The following is a 19,053-nucleotide window of genomic DNA, read 5'->3' on the forward strand; positions in this document are numbered from 1 at the left end:
AGTAGTTTTTGACTTCAAATAGATTTTTATAGTTTGTAGATCTCAAAGTTAGTCACTTTCATTAGTTTTGAGTCTTTTATTAAAAAATATAAAATAATCTCTTTTGGAAAGAAGTTTGTTTTTTGTAGTGTTTGAGTGCTTTGAAACAAAAAGGGAAATTTTTGTGAAGTAACTAGTTGTCTCGTTTTGAGTGCTTTGAAAAGGAAAAGCTCTTCTTTTAATTTGTTAAATTGAGAAAGATTTGTGTTTACAAAGTATTTGCATTCTCAAACTCTTTCTTAGTTTAGAAGTTCATCGAAGAGAAACAGATTGTTTAGATCATCTTAGGTGCATTTTTAGTGATTTTTGAGTCGAGTGTTCATACCACGAGTTTCATCTTCGCACCTTTGGACTTAAACAAAAACCACTAAAATTAATGCTTAAAGTAAAATTCACCTAGTAACATTTTTATTTATAGGGCTCTGATACACCAACTTAGCTTAGGCTAGTGTCTTGGAGTAGGAGAGTAATTAACTCTCCAAGACAGTAAAAACAAACAAGTAGTTGTATCTTGTGGTAGGGAAGAAATCCAATTGTTGCATTTATGCTCTGGGATAGCTCCTCTTAAAGGAGAAGCACGAGATTGTGTCCGAACCAGTGTGGGAATCAATCCTTCCTCATTGGGAACGACGCCAGATATTCACGTATTAAAAACGGTAAACCTTGGATTAACCATTGTCCAGGAGCTTAGGGTCACTTATTGGTAAACCTTGGATTATGTCAAGGAGCCTTCAAGGGGATTGAGCTTGCTACTCTGCCCTTGCGTGCGTATCAGATCGTAGATTGTTCCCCTAGGTGTATTTGTCTCAGTTGGTAACCTTAGTGGCCATATTCTTTAGGACTCTTCCTAAGGTGACAGTGGTGGGAAGATCCCACTGTACCTGGAACAGACGTCGGCTAGACTCACTTGGATTTTCTGGGGGGTTCACTTCACTCAAGACGGTTAAGTGGAGGAACTTGTGCCAGTCTATTCATTAAGCAGGTGTACAGGGTAACTATTCCAACCGCTATTTCTGTACTGAAATTTGCGACGTTGGATTTCATCACCAACTAGTGTTTCTAGTTCGGAAAGTTACTTTTTGTGTGTGTTTGATCTCCTAGATTCTTTAGGCATGTGATTCAAATTTGTTTGGTTCTTTAGAGACCTTAGGTTCTTTTTATTGAGATTTTACTTTGTTTGTGTGTGAAGTAGTTAAAAGTCTTTAATTGTGGCTGAATTACCAAGGCAGTCCCCTAGACTTCGGGGCCAGTCTCCTGAGTTAGTAAACGTGGCTGAGTTACTGAGGAGGTCTCGTACACTTCGGGGCCAACCTCCTGATGAAGCACCGAGCCAGCTCGAAGGCTTGAAAGTCCTCGTAACTCCTAGAGACAGTAGAGTTGGGTCACCTGAGGAAGGAGAATCTTCTTTGACAGTACATCCTGATTTTCAACCGTTAGTAGTGGATTATAATCCACAGTCAATGTCTGTCTCCAAAATCACTGGTAGCTTTTCATCTACTAGTGATATAGGTGAAGAACCCAAAATATCTAAGCCTGAAAGTGAATTTGCTGCTACTCAAGATCGGGGTTTGTTTCTCCAACTTTTAGTGGTCCTGGTTCACCTAGGGTAGAAAGAGTAATCACTCAAGATCTTCCTTCTGGACTTATTTCTATTGAAGAACTTGCTTCGAAAGAAGAAGAAGTAGGCATCCCTATCCCTGAAAATCAACCTGTTATTGAGCTAAGGGGGCGTGAATCAATTTTTTACAGTCCTCCTAGGAGAAGTTCTTGGTATCTTTCTTTGACTAATTATTTAGAAAACTCAGGGTTAAGTTTTTCATCACCTCGTGCTCCTTATCACCCAACACCTAGAGGTTTTTATACTCCCATCAATATGGCAGGACAGTCATCCATGTTTACTCAATCACCCGAATCTCTTTTGTACGATGGTCCTTCTGTTCCCTCCGGGTATCAGTTACTTTCTGGTACTTTTTCAGGAGCATCTCCTCAACCCATTGATCAAGGGTTATTAACTGGAAGCAATGGTACTAAGCTGTTGAGCGTAGAAGACATTCTTAAGATGTTAGGTTCTATTCCCAATCCTCAACCTCAAGGCGGCCAGTCACCGCCTGGGGGGCAGCCTCAATTAGCGCCTGGGGGCAACCTCAAGGTACACAATTTGCATCTGGGGGGAAACCTCAAGGACAGTACATACCTATGGGACAGTACGTTCCTCAAGGTCAAGCCCATACTCAATATGTACCCCAAGGTCAACCCCAGTATCAATTTATACCTCAAGGTCAACCCCAGTATCAGTATGTGCCTCAAGGGTATCAACCCCAAGGTCAATACTTGAACCAAGGTTTCCAACCACCCCAAGGTCAAACGTATGTTCAAGGAACGGGAAATGTACCTTTCAATTATCAATCCTACCCTCAATCCGGTTATGGTCCTCAGTATTCTCAACCTGTTATGGGTCAGTACCCCGGAATGAATATAGTGTGGGATCCATCGCAAACCCAACAGGTGTTGCAGCCAAGTGTATAGTTTTCATCTCAAACTGGACAACCCTTAGTTTCTGGTTCACCCTAGCAACCAGTCCAGTCTAACATTCAAACTTCTGTACCTTCGGTAGTTTCTTAGTTTGGGCCTAGTACACCTCGTACTCCGCCTCAAACGACTGCTACAACTGCCGCAACATCTGTTCAATCTAGCCCACCTACTTCTGGAGTATCGACAGCTCCGATTTCTACTGTTCCTATATCTACTCCTCAAACATCTTTACCACCATCTGGATCTATGATTCAAACTTCGGTTCAGATGCCTGTAGGACAACTTGGTTTAAGTGTGATTGTCACAAGTCAACCACAATTCACCTATCAACCATACCAGGGACAATACCAATTCAGTCCTACTGTCCAGCAGCCAGTTTATCAGTATCAACCGTATCCTGGGTACACTTATCAACAACCTCAACAACCCCAATACGGTCCAGTTAATCCTGGTTTTCCGGGAGGATACAATATCCCGAATGCGATTCCTATTCCTAGTTATCCTGGATATCCTCCTCCTGGGGCTGGTCTCATGACCCAGAGTTTTAGGGATCCTAATCGGCAGTTACCATTTATCGCAACTTTGGACTTACCTGACTTGTCGTGCCTAACGAACGATCCCATTAATTATCTTCCATTTTGGCCGCCAATGCCGAATAAGTTGCCCAGTGACATTCCCAAGTTCGAAGGTAAATCAGGAGAGGACCCGTCGAACCATGTGATGACTTACCACCTCTGGTGTGCGTCTAACTCCATCACAGATGATTCAATCCGTCTTAGACTTTTCCAGCGCACTCTAATTGGTCTCGCGGCCAAGTGGTACATTGAGTTACCGCGAGGCACTTTTTATAATTTTAGTCAGTTAGCTACCTCGTTTTTGACTCATTTTTAGTTGCCAGTCCGATATGACAATGGCACAGAACTGTTAACTTCGCTAAAACAATCGACATCCACTTACATTTCATATCATATTCATGAGTGGAGACATCGACGTCGTTTAGTGAAGGTATTTATTCTGGATCAGATCTTGGCTGAGTGGTTTGTAAAATCTTTGTTGCCAAAGATCACTGAAGATGTTGCTAAAGCCGGAGTTGTTACTGAGGAGCAAGTAATTGCTCAAGCACAGTACCTTGACTTGGTTTATACTCAGTCGGGTACGTTACACGAAAAAATCCGCGATCTTCCCAAGCAAAATCAAATTGTTGCAGCTCCTTCAGGATCTCATGCCGTTGATGGTATGATTGGTACGATTAACACTAAAAGTAAGAAGAAGTCTTCCAAGAATTCTTCTCCCATTATAACCTTGCTTGATTCCCCAATAGGAGATTCTTCTGCAGAGATTTCTGCCGATATTCATGTTGTAGAGTCATCTACAGCCAAATCAAAATCCAGTGGGAAGAAGAAAGGAAAGAAGAAGAATAAAACGAACAAAAGTTCAAAGGAGAAACCTGAAAAGGCGGAATCCAATGATGAAAAGCGCAAACCTCGTTATCCTTGTCTCATTTGTGATGATGAACATTTTACAAGAGACTGCCCTCATCGTGCAGAGTTTGCGAAAATTGTCAAGGGTTCCCAAACTCCTGCTGTTTTGAAGGATCCTTTTCCGGCTCAAGACAGTAAGATGATAGGTTCATCCTCGAGTGCCAACGAAGAACCCATACTGATGATGTCCCATGTTAGGATTGCGACTCGATCGCAAGATTATGGTAGTAAAAGTCTTGTTGATGGTGAAGAAGCAGAATCTTCTCATTCTAATCCATCAACCTCAGCTCCAGGTTCCGTTCCACTACAGATCGAGAAACCTAATCCAGACTTGGTAATCAAACCGCCCGCCAAGGGTATACTTCGAAAGTCAGCTTTCAATCCACATGCGAGAGCATCTCAGAATTATAACATTGTTGAGGATTTAGTTGTTTCACCCTCAGCAATGTCAGCTTTGGAAGTGCTACAATCATGCCCAACACAACGAAAATTACTTTTTTCGGCTATAGGAGCTGTTGATGTTCAGGACCCGAACCTAATAATTTTCGATCTAGAAAATAGTACACCGCATTTGCCTCATCAGATGGCTTTCTAGATTCTAGTGATAGTAAAAAACATGCCTATTCATCGGACTGTAATTGATGAGGGAGCCTCTACGTGTATTATGTCGATACAGTGTTGGAGATCGCTTGGTTCTCCTTCGCTAAATCAATCCCTGACAATTCTAAAGGCCTTTGATGGCCGTGGGTTTCATCCTTTTGGCATTCTACAGGATTTTCCTATAGGGGTTGAAGGAAAAACCGTTAGTCTAGATGTGGAGGTGGTTGATGCCCCTCTAGATTACAACCTTCTCTTCGGTCGAAGTTGGTCTTATGCTATGACAGCGGTCGTTTCATCGGTCTTTCGAGTAATAAAGTTTCCACACAATGGGAAGATTGTAACTATAGACTAGCTGGCTTAATTTTCATCCGACCCAACCTCTTCGGAGAGTATTTAGCATGTTGGTAAAACGACTACCCCATATAAGGATGTTGGAGTAGGATTAGTTAAAGATGCTGGTTTACTAGGAACTTTTCCTTTTCCTCCAATCAACGCATCGTCTACATTTGCAACCATTCATATGATCACATCAGACACCATTATTTATGATGATCCTTGGATCGTCCCTTCTGAATCTGAGATAGACTCGTTTGGTAATTCCATGCCTTTGAGTCCATATGAAATTGCCTATGAAGCAATGCAGTCGTTTGCTGACTCGTCTTCAACCAAAAATGACTTAATGAATGTGGTCCCTGAGGAATCACTTTTCACATCAACTTTGTATTTAACTACGTTTTTTGAACTTGTTCACTCTGATGAGAAAATTCGTGAAATCCTATGTGTAGTTGATTTACCATGGGAAGATCTCCATCACAGATCTTCGTTTTTACCTGAGGATGATCGTTTTGAAAATGATTTCTCATCAAATTTTACAACTGAATATGTCAAGGAACCTCAAAATCCAATGAAACATCCCGATTCAGAGTTAAATTTGGGAAACATCTCTCAAACTATTCCTATTGACATTTCGGTTAAGCCCGGAATTGTTGAGAACATTCATATAGGTGCCTCGTGTACAAATGACGAAATTCAATTATATAAGGCCCTATTTCAAGCATTCCGTGATGTGTTTTCCTGGTCCTATGAGGAAATGCCAGGAATTGATTCCGCAATTGTTGTTCATGAGATCAAGACTTACCTGGATGCTAAACCCGTCTGGCAACGTTTGCGTCAGATTCACCCATGAAAAGCAGTTACAATTAAAGCAGAAGTTGAAAAACTGTTGAAAGCAGGTTTCATTTATCTGATCCCGTTAACGGATTGGGTATCAAATATTGTTCTGGTTAACAAAAAGCAGGGAAAAATAAGAATATGCATCGACTATAGGGACATTAATCGAGCCTGTCCAAAGGACAATTACCCAACTCCCTATATCGATCAAATCATTGATTATTCTGCCAGCAGCGAAATATTCTCCTTTATGGACGATTTTTCCGGATACAATCAAATCAATTTTCTACCTGTCGATCAACCAAAAACAACTTTCATTTGTCCATGGGGGACATTTGCTTATTGCAAATTACCTTTTGGGCTTAAGAATGCCGAAGCAACTTTTCAAAGGGCGATGTCTTATGCATTTCATGACATCAAGCACATTGTGCAACCTTATCTCGATGACTTGCCTGCTCATTCATTACATCGAGTTGATCACCTCGTTCATTTACGAGCAACCTTTATGAGATGTAGGCATTATCGGATTCGATTGAACCCACAAAAATGTGTCTTCTGTATAGAAACAGGTCGATTTCTGGGGTTTGTAGTTTCAATAGCTGACATTCGCGTTGATCCCTCAAAGGTCGAAGCTATCATCAAATTGCCTCCTCCTTCGAGTCTTTGCCAACTCCAAAGTTTGCAGGGGAAAGCAAACTTTTTACGATGATTCATTCCTAACTACGCCGAGGTTACAAAGGGTTTTACCCGGTTTTTGAAGCAAAACACTCAATTCTATTGGGATGAGATAGCTCAGAAATCTTTTGATGCACTCAAGCACGCGTTGACCCATGCACCATTGTTGCATCCTCCCAATTACAACCAGGATTACTTCTTGTATCTCGCTGCCTCTCATTCCACCATTGGAATGGTCTTAGTTCAAGAAGATGAATTTGGAACAGAACATGTGATATATTACCTCAGTCGAACCTTAAATCCTACTGAGCTAAAATACTCACATGTGGAGAAATTGGAATTGGCAGCCGTTCAAGCTGTCCAACGTTTTTGTCACTACATTTTACTACGTAAAACTACGGTAATTTCGGATTGCAACCCTATGATCTACATTTTGACCAAGCAATTGCTAGGGGGAAAGTACTCTAAATGGATCGTTATCCTGCAAGAGTTCGACTAATGTGTGACTTCCCACGTGCTGACATGGAAACCGTGGCAGAGGAGCCCATTGCAGACCAATCCTTGTTTCTAATCAGCACTTTAGATCCATGGTATGGGGATATCATCGTTTATCTCCAGACCCAATCCTTTTTGCCAGCAATTTCAAGGTCAAAACATCGAAAAATTTGATTCCAAACCCAACAATTCAGAATTATTGGAGATACTCTTTATCGCCGTGGGGCGGACTCTATTTTTCGACATTGCTTAACTCACGAGGAAGCTAAAAGGGTTCTAAATGACTGTCACTCTGGAGCATGTGGTGGTCATATGTTCTGGTTTGCCACAGCCCAAAAGATATTGCGAACTGGCTACTTCTAGCCGTCTTTATTTAAAGATTGTATTACGGCGGTCCAAAAATGCCACAACTGCCAGATTTTTTATCGTAAGATGCGCACTCCACCTACTCCTCTCCACCCTATAATTGCCATTGGTCCTTTTGCCAAATGGGGTATCGATTTTATTACATGTAACCCTCACTCGACCGGGGGGCATGTGTATATCATCCTTGCAGTAGATTATTTTACTAAGTGGGCCGAGGCGATGCCTACATTCGAGGCAGACGACAAGACAGCTGCAATTTTCGTGTTCAATCATATAATTGATAGGTTTGGTGTCCCGCAAGTGATAATCAGTGATCATGGGCGTCATTTTCGAAACTTTATGATGACCGAACTTACAGGCCAGCTTGGTTTATGTCACGATAGTTCAACCCCTTATTATCCACAAGCGAATCGTCTAGTTGAATCCATCAACAAAGTTTTAGTTATCATGATCTGACGAATCATTGGGATTCATCGGTCGAATTGGCACAACATGCTATTTTCAGCGCTTTCGGTATACCGAACTTCAGTAAAAACATCAACAGGGTTCACTCCTTTCCAACTAGTCTATGGTTTGGAAGCCATGTTACCCATTGAATGCGAAATCCCGTCACTGCAAATGGCCATCGAATTACTTCCAGCCACTTCCGAAGGGGAAAAGCGTTTGTTATACTTGGCTAAATTAGATGAGAATCAATGTGATGCTGCATTGGCGATCGAGACTCACGCAAAACACATGAATGCTTAGTATGATCGAAATGTGACCCCTCGAAATTTTTCGGGAGGAGATCTAGTCTTAGTTTATGATCAAGCTAATGATAAGTTAGGCGCTGGAAAATTCGTTCCTATGTGGCATGGTCCCTATGTTGTCAAGTGAAAGCTAGCCAAAGGGGCTTATGAATTGGTAGACTTTGATGGGGACTCTTTGGGTAAACCCAGAAATGGCCTTTACTTGAAGAGGTATTATGCTTAAAAGAATGGGTATGGAGATTTTTAGCTAGGATAGTTTTTTCTTTGTAGCTGGTGTGTTTTAGTTTAAACAGTGTGCTTAGCTTAGAGAGTGTTTTTTCGTCATTATTCCTGTTTATCTTGGGTTTACTCTTGATATTGCAGATGTCGATGCCTCTCCAAACATACATTGGTTTCGCTGATGGTGCTTGGCGTAATACACATAACATCTCTTCCGCAACTTGGGTTATCTATTCGCCATCTGACGAGTTAGTATCTATCCATGGGGTAAGCCTTAGTCAAACAACAAACAACATTGCCAAGTATAGTGCAGTGATTGAGTTATTATCTGAATCTATTTCATTTGGGATTTGGAGTTTGATAGTGAGGTTAGATTCTGAACTCGTTGTATTACAGCTTAATAGAGTGTATGCCATTAGAAAACTGGTGTTATTAAGATTATTTTTGAGAGTGCGTCTCTTGGAACGTGAATTTGATTATATTGAATATCAGCATATTCCAAGGTTTTTAAATACATTAGCAGATGCAATTGCTTCTCGAATGTTAAATAGGCATTTGCAATAATCATACATGTAAATTTAAAACCATTCTATAACATGATTTACAAGATAAGCCGGTAATAGTGATATATATATATATATAGGAGTGTGTCAAAAAATACATCATCCTTGATCATAGGTTGAAAAATACCTTATGATCGGCAAAAATGATAAGTACAAAAAACAAAAATGCCATATGTGACCACAATAGGCGATCATCCTATCACTGGTGATGATCTCTATAAGAAACCACTGCACGGGCCACCTTGCAAAGGAGCCTCCTAAAAGGTCCTGGGACCCCAATCACATAGCGCTGAAGTCGACGAGGAATGTCACCTATAGTGGTCTCAGGAATATCTCCTGTCAAGCACTCGAGATGACCCTTCAACTCGGCCAAAACCTCTGCTGATTCGTCCTGTGGGGCTGGCGCGGGTGCACCTGGTTGTTTCCTCTCGAAAGGCCAGAGAGCGGCTGGTCGCTGTGGACCCACAGCTGCATTTTAAAATTTTTTACTATCAGTTTTGAGACGATGGAAAAATAAAATGATTAAAATAGGAAAAATGTTGAAAAGGATTTTACCTGACTCGTCCCACTGCTCTCCTGGTGGCAGAACCATGTCTGGGTCACCACGAAAATCTATCCCAGCATAAGGGAAGTCCTGAATGGAAAAGACCTGGTTTTCGAGCCATTGGAAATACTCAGTTTTGAATTGAGCAACCTCTGTCCTCTCGTTCAGGTGACGGGCCATGACTGCGACACATCGCATCAGTTTGGGCTCTGGAGGAAGCCCAGCTCCAATAGTAAGGTTCTATGGGATCAGCATAGGAACCCTCTCCAGGCCAAAACTCATGACCAAAGCCCCATAACCAAAGGTCTTTAGTCGTCGGTTCTTGGCCTTGGTTAGTTGGCCTTTCACATTGGCCAACACAACATCGTACCAATTGAAGATGGTGCCTTGAAAGCAATCAACTGCCATACGAATCTGGGATCCGGTGGCAATATGTAATGTGGCAGCTCTGCAAAGTCTGGTGACAGTGAATGCAATCACCATGAGCTCAGGACGGGATATCGTCTTTATGTCTATCCCTTTGTCTCTAGCCTGGCTGTTGCAGTACTCTAGTCGGAGGCTATCAACAGACTAGCCACCTGGAATAGTCCCGTGCAGAGTCAAGTCTTCACCTCTCTTAGGCAAACCAGTCAAGAAATAAATGTCCGCTGGCTCGATTTCGAGCTGGTGGCCGCCAATGAAGAAGCATTGGTCCTGTATGCTCCATCTGTCAACCAGCCACTGTAAGAAATCCACCTGAACCCTCATGCCAGGAATGGCCCAGAATTTGTACAGTCCGCACGCCCTCAAAGCATCAAGTGAAGGCTGATGATTCCATGTGGCAGCATCCACGTCCTCATGCTCTCGTTCACGCCAATCTAGCATGATGTACTCTCTGCATCAAGTATAAAGATTAATTAAAATGCTAGAAAATATTTTATGTGGTCCATTTTTGAGAATTTTTGGGTTCAAAACCCTTGCGGCAGGGACTGCACCCTCCAGGTTAGACATAGTGCGTGGGACCGCACATTGTCTATATGGAAGGTGCGGAACCCGAGCTTTTTCCCAATGGAGAAAAAGTCGGGGTCCGCAGGCCCGCAATGGTAAACCTGCGGGCCCCCGCGAGGGGTTTTCCGCCTAAAACCCTCCCAAAAATGAAATGAAGGACTAAAACAAAAAACTAAATGGTTGAAAATGAAGAGTGGGATGATGTGGATTACCTGGAGAAGACGACGTTCGATTCCGACGGTTGGATTTTTCGCAATCTTCACGGGAAGTTTTCTGAGAAAAAGCACTATTTTCTCACCCAAACTCAAATGGTAAAATGAATTGGCAAAGGCCCTTTTTATAAGTTTTTTGACTAAATAAATTGAAAATTTGTTTATGTTTCACTTTGAAAAGGTATTTTTGCGACATTTTTATCCATCTCAAATAGGTATAAGTAATGTTTGTGTTTTTGTGCAGAATAAAGGATTATTCAGGCGAAATCTATCATTTTCGACGAAGAAACATGTAGAGTCATCTTTAAGCTCTTTTCTGACTCCTAAAACATGAAAAGATTGCTAAGTGTTTCTTTTAAACTCATTAAAATGGAATTAAAAGACGGTCCCCTTACAGCTCTTTTCCAACCGTGAAAACATGAAAAGATTGCCGAATTTTTGTCGTTTCAAATTCGATATTGGTTATAAAACGACGTGTCATTGGTCGCTTTTTTACTTTTTCGGGTCAAGGGCACTAATGAAGAAAAGTAATCCTTGGTTGTAAAAGATTAAGCGATTCTCTCAACTATTATTTTATACTTTTTCAGGGTTGGGAGACACAAATTTACGAAAAAGGTCAACCCTGGAATCTTCTTAATTTTTTTCAAACTCTCTAAAATTGAAAAACGCCGAGTTTCTCCTATACTGGGCTCGTTAAAATTTCACAGTAAAGGGCCTGTTCAATTACAAATAGGAACGAACCACTCCTTCTTAGGGTTCGAATTTAAACTAAGTTGGACTCATCCGAAGGATGAGCTTATAATCAAGCAAATGTTATCCTCCTCAAGCTTGTCAAAAATAAAGAGGTACTTGCCAGAAATGGTGGGGGAAAAGAGAGAAAAATGAGCCTATTTTCATACTTTGTAACCACTCTTGAACACGACACTTTCATTCACCTGGGTTGGGAAATCCTTTGCCTAACGGTTGATCAAACCACATTGAAAGTCTTCAGCCAGTTTCTGGGTATTAACTTTGGGTCAATTGTCACCAAACTATCTGCCATGTCGTTATGTGTTCAAGAGGTCACTGCCAATAAGCCATTCATTTGCAAAATATCTATCATCCATCTTGACCATCCCTGAGTCAGTCCTTGCAACTAAATTTATTCAACTTGATCTATGATTTCGTGTTGTGGGCTTGCCTACGATGGATCGCTTTCTATCGACATCAACTCATTATTTAGAAAGATGATCTAGGAATCGTCAGTACCTTGAGATCTTCATGCCTCAATGGCAGGTTTCTCAGCCTTGACAACAGTTTACATCAGTGACTTTCGATCAAAGGATTCTGTGACATGTTCGACATCAACACATTTATTCGCATCTCATGGATTGTACTAGGTACTTTGAGAGCCATTGAAATCACTGGTGGTTTCTCTCACAGTTTTTAACAGTTTACATCATTGACTACTAATCAAGTGGTTTCTACCATGTTCGACATCAACACATTCATTCGCATGGATAGAATCGTACTATTTCGGGAAGTAGAAATGAAGACCCTGGATCTAGTTTCCACAATCCAGGCTACGAGGAATTTTGTATTCATTATATAATGGACTATTCATAAACAGATGGCTGCGTCCATAGTGTGTCTACATGAGTCTATACTTGTGATGTTTTACAAGATCATTCCTGTATCAGAGCAGTAGTTAGTTTTTCTAGTCAGTTTTGATCTGAGCATGGGAATGCCTACCTCAGTGATGATATGATCTCTATATATATATATATATATATATATATATATATATATATATATATATATATATATATATATATATATATATATATATATATATATATATCTTGCATTGAATGTTTTTACAGGTTCCAACCGGGCTCTCCACAAGATGATCCTCGAAATGATAAAGTACTTCACTCTTCCTAAATGATAAGAAATCCTCATCTACTACAGACTTTGCACTTTAGGGGGCAATCTATTACACAAAGATATGGTCACCATGATTATTTGCAGTCAGTATGGGTCTGTCATCACTTTTACTGTCCTCCTAAGCAAGCCTCAGACCTCAGTTCTTCAAATCAAGCTTTGGAAATGAGAGAAAGACTTTAAAAATCAATGTAACTCTGGTTCCGCACTTTCTCTCATTGTCACCTGCGGTCCCACACCTTTTGTGTACAAAACCTGTGGACCTGCTCGCTCTGTCCCTAATGGTATAGGTGCGGACCCCTGTGAAAGTCAAAAGGCGCAAGTTTTACCTTAAAAAATTCACTTTGGGTTAATTCTAGAGGTTTCTAGAAGGAATTTTGACGTGGATTGTTCGCTCTGAGGTGGTTCATGCATCCCAAAAGAGAAGGAGCTAATCCCTTGATGAGAGGAGCTATCAAATTGAAGGAGGGCTTTATCCCTTTGAAGGAGGACCTAGTAACCTCCCTCCATTGCACTATAAATACAGGCATTGGGCTGTTTGCTAGGGAGGTTAGAAGCTGAACATTTTTGAGGGTAAATGCTGGTGAAATCAAGACTTCCTAGTTGAGCTTAAGAGGAGAGATCACACATCTTTTTGGCTTCATTGGGGAGTGAGTGAAACTTATCAAAGTAGAGGAGACTTCTTGCTGGACCCTGGGAGGAGCTTGTACAGCATCAAGGCAAAGGTTGTAAATTTCTTCTTCTTTTGAATTAATACAATCAAACTCATTTTTCTCAACAAGTACCTTATGTTATTTTTTTCATGGACTCCTTGACTTTCATGTTAAATATGTTTTATGCAATTGGCTTTTCAGGTGCTATTTAATTTGTTTGCCTTGTTTGTGTTTGCTGATTCGCGAAAAGGAGCTCATTTGGATCGAAGGAGCGAGGGCATCCACAAGCTAGCGTTGGACCTAAGGTAGTCCCTAAAAACACTTGTTTGCTATTGTTTATCAAAGCATATTTAGAGAAAGATAGTGTCTGGTTGGTTTGCTTGTCATTAGGTCTTCTTTAGATTCTAGGAAGGTCTATCTTGTCTGCAAGATCGACTTATTCTGTGTGACAATTTGAATTTAACATTATGAACATATAATCTCTAATATGGTGGTACTTGATCTCAATGTGCTTGAAGTGGTCATGTGATTCAAGTGGCTCTAGAAATGATCAGAATTCAGAAGTGGCTTTGGAAAAGCTAAAATATAAAAGTCACTAGATTGAAGTGGAACCAGGTCTAGATCGAAGATCTCAACATGTTGGGTGTGTGTTATATTCTTTCCATGACTATTCCCATGCATGTAGAAGGGGGTTATAGGGGGGCCGGAAACCTCCCCTTCGTTGGCCACACCGATGCCCTTGTTGTGGGGTATGTAGAGGGACAGTGCCGCTCTTGCATGGGGTTGGGGGCAGTTCCCCGAGAAATTTTTTCTGGACCCTATATTAGGTGGGCAAACCTACCTTTGGTTTTCTACATGGGTTTTACACATCATTTTTATGGTTTTTTGCCCATGGTATCTTGTAGGTCCAGTCAAGGGAACTATGGTTATGTTATAATCCATGGTTAATGGATTAGGGTTTATGAATGCTTCGACATGTATATATGTGTTGTAACATTGAAAGGAGTAAAATGAAAAACTAATCTGGTAGTCTCATTTCTGGGATCCAGGGGAAAATCTCAATGTATTTGTTTTTTGTTCCTTGTCCAATGTATATTTTTTATTTTTAATAATGCATTTGTAGTTAATTTATGTACAGGGTTAAAACCTACATTTGGTATCAGAGATTTTTCGTCTTCAAGGGGACACATTTGCTATTGAGGGGTTTTGCTCGGGTCTATGGTAGACCTTGTTCAGTGTAAGATCTGCATGATTTATTATTGTAGTGAAAGGAGATGGTGAAAAATAGAAAAATAGAGGCTAAAAAATTTAATGGTGAAATTTTTGAGTTGTGGAAACTCAAGATGGAGTATTTGCTGGTGGATAAAGATGAGTGGATCGTGGTAGATTCGGGTATTAAACCAAAAACAATGTTAGCTGAATATTCAGTGACATTGGATCGGAAAGAAAAGAGAACAATATAGTTTTGTATCTTATATTTAGTATCGTTGAATGTATCAAGTGAAGCTATGATGAAGGCTTTCTGGGACAAGTTCGGGACTTTGAACCCATCTAAGTGTCTGGTGAACAAATTTTTCCTATGGAAAAAGTTGTATAACCTAAGGATCAAGGTTGGAGATTCGGTGAGAGAGCATTTGAACACCTTTAATACTGATGTAAGCTGATTTTATTTGTTGATATTAAAATTTCAAATGAAGGTAAGTGCATGAGTTTGCAATATTCTCTACTAGATTCGTGGGAGAGTCTAGTTGTTGCAATAGGTAGCAATGCCACTACCTTGAAGTTTGATGAAATAATATCATCCTTGTTGTCAGAGGAGATGAGATGGAAAAATATGGAGAGCCAGAATGGAGATGCCTTGTCTGTATGAGGACAACCCATAATAGAAAGAAAAATAAGTCCTCATGTGGGAGATCTAAATCTTCAGGAAAACTTGTAAAGGTGTGCTGGAAATGCGGAAAGGAAGGGAAGTTCAAAAACGACTGTAGATCTAAAGATCCTGAGAAAAGAAAGGATCAGATGATGCTCCTTTTGTAGAGGTGAAAACCACCACAAACGAAGGTGGAGATCTATACTTGGCTTCTTCTTCAAGTACACATGTAGATCATGAGGCATGGTTGATTGACTCGGGTGCATCCTTTCACTTCACTCCCCAGATGGAGTGGTTTGCGAGTATGAGAAATATGATGGTGCTGATTTATTCTTAGGGGATGATAGGAAGGATAAAATCATCAAATTTAGAAAAGTCAAGCTAAAGATGCAAGGTAGGAGGATTAGAACGATTCTTGTAGTTATGCACATTCTTTCGTTGGCTATAAATTTGATTTTTGTAAGAAAGATGGATTTTGGAGGTGTAAAAATAGTGTTCGAGAAAGATAATTCCAAGACGGTTCGATGAGCACTGGTATTGATGCTTGGAGTTCAGTTTGGTATTATGTACAAGCTTTTGGGTAGTACTATTATTGATGGGTGCAATAGTTATGTGGTTCCTGAAAATGGAGAAAAAAATCTAGTGGTCTCTAGAGAAAATACCATGCTATGGCATCAAAGGATTTGGTAATGGTATGTGTAATTTCTCTATGGATTTTGATTTCTATGAACATTGTGTATATAGGAAGTAGAATCGGGTAAGGTTCCCCTCTGGTGCTAAGAGGGTGAAAGAGATATTTGATATTTTCCCTAGTGATGTGTTTGGGCCTGTGTCAGTTCCATCACTAGGTAAGTCTATGTACTATGTATCATTTATAGATGACTTAACAAGGAATGCATGGATATATTTCCTCAGGAAGAAATCTAAAAAAGTCTTTGAAAAGTTTAAAGAATTTAAGGCTCTGATGGAAAACCTAGACAGACAAGAAGATAAAGATGATGAGGATAGATAACAGTGGAGAGTTATGCAAGAAGGAATTTAAAGAGTTTTGTAAGAAGTGTGGTATAGCATGATACAAGACTATTCGATACACAGCTCATCAAAATGAAGCTGCAGAAAGAATGAACCAGACTTTGATGGAAAAGGGAAGAAGCATGCTTAGTGGTGCCAAGTTAGGACATGAATTTTGGGCAGAGGCAGTGGAGACTGCATGTTACTTGGTCAACAGATCGCCCTCATCAGCGTTGGAAGATAAGACTCCACATGAGGTATTGAGTGGTAAGGAACCCTCTTTTACATATGAGGGTATTTGGTCGTGATGCATATGTACATGTTCCATAGGAGAAAATAACCAAGTTGGATAATAAATCTGAAAGGTGCATTTTTATTGTGTATAAAGATGGTTTCAAATGTTATAGTATTTGGAACCCATAAACAAGGAAGGTTGTGTACAACCAAGATGTGGTATTTAGAGAGGCTAAAGATGTTGTTACACATGAATTTCTATGAAAGGAACCTAAGAAGATAGAGTTTGAGCTAAAGGAGGAAGAATCAAAATCTACAACAGAACAAGAATTAGAAGATGAAGAGCCACAAACTCGAGCTGTGAGAAGATCAAATTCGAGAAAGAAGTCAACTAGAAAGGTATAGTACATACGATTTCTATTCAAATTTTTATTTATATATTACTGATGATGATCCCGAAGTGTCAGGGAGGTGTTACCAGGAATAGTGTCTATGCAGAGCTGTTAATCCCACTAAGGCTGGTAGCTACCTTCGGAACAAACAAACTAAAACTACTTTCGTTTTCCTTTATGAGAGATAGATGATAGAAGAATAAAGGAGACCAACCTCTATCTTGCGCTTGGTTCCTTGCTTGATTCCTCTCCCTTCTGATAGTCCTTTGCTACTTGCTTTCTTGTGTACCCAGCTTCACAGAGTACCTGTAGAATCAAAGCAGCATAACACTATACGAGAACATAGATCTATTATCATAAACAATATAGGATCAGATGTATATTAACCACACAAATGAATAAAACATCAATCATACAAATGTATGGAGGAAAACTTGAATAGCTTTATTGATAATTAAGAAAGAACCAAGAGAATTGCTACCAATTGTTCTGACCCAGCATCATCCTCTCAGCAAGTAAGCCCTTCTTCACCTCATGAAAATCTTAGATCACCCAACACTATGATATTTCACCAAGAAACCAACAACACTTCCTTACAAGATACAAAATTCTAGCCTTACCTGGAATCAACTACTACCCGAATCTATCACTTGTTCCTAAAAAACGAGTCTGCTTTAAGCTCTTTTCAACTGACTCGTAAAATATGAAAAGATTTCCAAGCTATTGGCCTCTCCAGCTCATTAAAGTGATTGGAAGTGCTATCCCTCCTTTATATTTTAATCTTTTTGGACATGGGGGATTATTACACAAAAAGATCGAGCGCTTGTTTTGTTAAGCCCGTTAAAAGTACCAAAAATTCATCGCTTCTGTATTATTTTACACTTTTTCGGACTTAAGGGATTAGATGACGAAAAAGGATTTTTGGAGTTTCCTTTACGTTCCATTTCAGAGTCTCTAAAATTGAAAAGGACCGAGTTATCTTTGTCGTTAAACTCGTTAAAACCTAATAGCGACAAACTTGTCCATAATAGACAAGAACGAGTTTCACTATCGCTAGGCTTCTTAAAACATAGCAATGGGTTTTCCCGAAGAGAAAATTATAGAACAAGCACATGTTATCCTCCTCAAGCTTGAAAAAAATAAAGAGGTACTAGTTAGCAATGACTGAGGAAAAATTGGGAAGAAAACTTGAAGAAACTTTGTTTGTAGCAAGTCGCTCTTGAACATGACACTTTCACTCCGCATCCAAGTCGGGTTGGGTTGTTCCATTCACTGGTCACATCACCATGGTTCCATCACACCATCCACATTTGGGGTTAATGCTACCGATCCATCATGTCAGTGTCTCCGATATGTTCAAGAGAAGTCGCTCAGAGAATTCACTTGTGTCTCACCCACTATAATACATTTTCGCTCCATTCTTTCATGACCGCCACCCTGAACCGTATATCACCAGATTGTTTTCACCTCCATAAAAATCATTTGCTCCGTTCCATGTCATTGATGTGGGATTCACTAAGGCCCTCCTATGACAGATCACTCCTTGTCGACATCAGCTCATTATCCAAGAAGTCAATCTAGGAACAACCCTCTGAGTACTTTGAAGCTTGCATGCCTCAATGGCAAGTTTCTCACTTCCGACGACAGGTTTACATCAACGGCCTTTGACTGAAATATTTTGCGTGGTGTTCAACGCCAAGTCCCTTATTCACACCACGTGAATTGTACTGTAGTACCTTGAGGATCATTATCATTATCGGTGACTCCTCTCGCGCCTGTTAACAACTTACATCATTGGCTGCCAGGCGATGTCTTTCCATGTTCGACTCTAAAACATACCTCACATGGATTGACTTGTACTTTGAGTGAAGATCGAACAAGATTGAAGACCCCAGATCTAGTTTCATCCATCCGGGCTATGATATATATTCAGGAAAATAAAGACATCAAATGTACATCATTGCTGAACAGATAATCATCCAATCTAAGGGATGATGGCTCTACCAGAATCATCAGTCTACACTCAGACTATTGTATGTCCTATGTACATGAAAATGAATTTATAAAGCTGAGCATGGGAATGCCCGCCTCAGCTACATCATGAAAGTATAATGAAGATAATGTATTGTATTGTATCTTATTGCAGGTCGCCTCCCAGCTCGAAAAAACTTCGGATCCTCATGATAAAGCATTTCACCTTACATCAAAAGATTAATTACCTCATGCTTTAGGGGGAAACTGTTATAGACATTTTTGGGCACTGCAACCCCAAGCATAAATGTCCATAAACAAAGGTCTCCTAAGTCCCTAAAGGTGTTGTTCCAACCCCTAGAAGAGC

The sequence above is a fragment of the Pinus tabuliformis genome, chromosome X, assembly GCF_031772625.1.
Source record: "Pinus tabuliformis cultivar Carrire ecotype Pingquan chromosome X, CPIR1, whole genome shotgun sequence".
Taxonomy (NCBI): domain Eukaryota; kingdom Viridiplantae; phylum Streptophyta; class Pinopsida; order Pinales; family Pinaceae; genus Pinus; species Pinus tabuliformis.